General features: G+C 42.1%; 1 protein-coding gene across 1 annotated transcript in view; it reads left to right on the top strand.

Annotated features, from left to right (window-relative positions):
* The window catches only part of LOC104514129 (lipid phosphate phosphatase-related protein type 1), a gene marked incomplete at both ends in the record, with an annotated part of 19,047 nt that overhangs the window by 10,586 nt on the left and 5,400 nt on the right, over nucleotides 1-3,061 (top strand). The gene's annotated exons all lie outside the window — the stretch shown is intronic.

Raw genomic sequence — 3,061 nt, forward strand, 5'->3', positions numbered from 1 at the left:
AACAATCCTAGTGCAAGCAAACTAAATTCTCATTGCTTTGGAGGCACTGTATGATGTGGAGGCATGAGACATACTCTTGTCTTTGCTGCTGATTTTCCCAGAGGCCTTTGAGTATGCATTCAACCTTTCCTTCTCCCTGTCTCATGAACATTAAAATGAAGCTGATGCTTAAAGGGCTTCAGGATCACTACTATTTCTTTCATTCACATGCCATGGTTTGTTAAAACATTTAATATGTCAATTGTGCGATATCAGTGGCAGGCTGAACTAGGCTGGATTTTGGTCCCCTTGTTTAGGACCTGAATATCCCACGCAAAGAAGGTTGTAAAGCAAGTCAGTGTCAGGATTTTACTCTTATCACAGAGAAATGGACCCCAGTTGATGTCTTAAAAAGGTGACACAGCTCTTCTGTCAGGAAGGAAGTGGTCTTTCTTTAAAAGTCTATCGAAACAGATCGGCTGCTCCTCTGCTAAAGTTTCTGTAGTGTTTGAAAATTGATCCCAGAAGCTTACTCACAGGATATAAAACCTTGGTGGTTTTGCCACTACGATCCAAGGACTGAACCTGGTTCTGATCCCAAAATGTCTTAACTAGGTCTTTTTCCCCCCATAACTTGGCTCAGATCAGTGGCAGAGTTTGTCTGTAGGTCTTCAGGATTGAAGAAGAGAGGAAACTTATTAATGACAGAGTATTTACTGAATATTTTACCCTGATCCTGGTAGCAGATGAATGAAACTCCACATTATAAATATCCATTGGCGTTGAATGTTGTGTGACTAATGACAGAGATAAAAATTGCTAAGTCCTTTGATCAGGATTTGTTGGGAAGTGTTTGGGAAGCCCATAATATCTCATGCGCATTACTCCTAAACAATAAGCAACCCTGTGTGAAATACAGTTCCCAATAAACCTTTTTGTAGCAGCTGTTTTCATCACGATAAACTCTTCAGTGGAAGCTCCAGGATCAGGCTTGGTCCTGGCTCTGCCCTTAGCTAGTTATATCCTTTCATGGGCTTTCCCTGCTTTGTTTCCTAGTACAAACAGGCTGATTTCTACAACTGAAGGGGAATAATGCTTTTCTTTCCTGAGCTTACATCCCCAGTAGTTCAGTGTTTCTGAGCCCTAGTCTTTCAAGGGTACCTGCAATGGGCCTGCACTTCTCCCCTCATAGCAAGATACCCCGTGGAGCCAGGACATGGAGTTATTTCTGAGCTGCAAGGTCATAAAAGTCTGCCCTTAAGGCATTTCAGCCCACAGTTTAATTTTAGCCCGGTTCTCTGCCTGAAGACGTGCTCTAGCACTGAAGGTGTTGTCACTTGTCTTTTCTCTGCCTGTCAGCTGGGAATAGCATGAACATTACACAAGAAATCCAGTGTTCAGATCCAGCTTTGCTTAATAATCATGATGTGCACAATTTTTTGACAAGTGTCTTGCTGATTCTAATATGCATAATAATATGGGCTGCTGAACACAAAACACAGAGTATTTGGTTAGTAATAGCTGTATTTTGCATAAAGCTGAAGATTTGAGCCAATGGGGCAAGAAAAATGAAACTGGTTGAACATGAGGAGGCAGCACAGACACTGACTTTCACTGTACAAAGAAAGGTCTGTTGAGATCTGGGAGTCGCCTCCCATCACTGAACCTGGAGTATCCTCTGCAGATGTGTCTGTGCTGATTTGTTCAGTAGTTTGCTCTGTACTCCTACTGTGATTGGTCTGGATTTCTGTTCTGTTTGGGGTTTTTTATAATCTGAGGTTTATATTTAATCAACTAGGCTTTTTCTTGTCACCTGCCAAAAAAGCTGAGGAGGACTGAAAGCATCACTTTTGTGATCTCTGCAGGCAGAGATGAATCTTGTGTGCCTTAAGCAGAGGAAGGAGAAAACAGCCAGTAGCCCTGGCTTCTGTACTTCCACAAAAATCAGAATGGCATCTCTGGGAGGTTTATTAGTCTCCCAGAAGTATCAGAGGAAGTAATAGCAGTCACTGTACCTGGTACACACTGCTGTACAGTTAGTAACATGTGCTTCTAAGTACCTTTTCCAAGGGAAAATTATAGGCTAGAAATATTACCTAATTCATTAACATTTCTGGGGAAAAAAAAAGAAGATAATCATACGGTGCTATGGGTATCCCAGTTACATCATCTTTAAACAACTGTTACTTCCTGCTCTTCCGTGAAAGGTCATGGAGGAGTCAATGACAAGGACATCTGACAGGTGGTAGTGTTCAACCAGAACACAGAAAATTGAAGTATTTCACCAGCACAACTGGAGGACCTCTTATTGTAGAGAGAAGGCAGATTCTTTGCTGATACGCCTGTTTGCCTCTGGAGTGAAAGCAAGGAGAATTGTTTTGCAGACACAACAGGGTCTCAGTGGTTGAAAGATACCACTGATGACTTACATTGCCTGTTCAGTCAGGGGTTTTAGGATTCTTCAGTGAAACTCTTGCCTAGCAGCATCCAAAAGTAATGCCTTCTGTCACCTCCATCTGGCTGGAAGACTACCTCATCACACTGTATCACGACCTGGCATCTGTCATTTACGCCTGGGTGCATTGCTTCTAGACTGGATTAGAGTGATACAATACACCTGGACATGAAACTTTCAACATTTGGGAAATTCTGAATAGCACAAAACACTACAGCAAATCCCTGCTGCAACCCACGTCACCGTGACCCCAACAACAATTTCTTCCATTTCTGCATTAACACCTACCCGGCTAATTAATTAAATGCAAGGCCTTGGCACTTTGAGCAGCTGCACTGAGCATCTAGGAAACTCCATCATGTTCTACAATACGCATTATTGTGTCCTGATCTAGTGGAAGGTGTCCCTGCCCATGGCAGGGGGGTTGGAACTAGATGGTCTTTAAGGTCCCTTCCAACCCAAACCATTCTATGATTATATGATAATTGTTAAAGGCTCTGCTTCTCCTTTACTGTAGAAGTCTCTACGGTAAAGGAAAAGATTGTCTGCAAAGCTTGTGGGACACAGAATTTTCCAGTATAGGTTTAAAATTTTGAACTTTCCAAGAAAAATAAACTATCACAAATC

Source organism: Eurypyga helias, unplaced genomic scaffold (genome assembly GCF_000690775.1).
Source record: "Eurypyga helias isolate BGI_N326 unplaced genomic scaffold, ASM69077v1 scaffold32688, whole genome shotgun sequence".
Lineage (NCBI taxonomy): Eukaryota > Metazoa > Chordata > Aves > Eurypygiformes > Eurypygidae > Eurypyga > Eurypyga helias.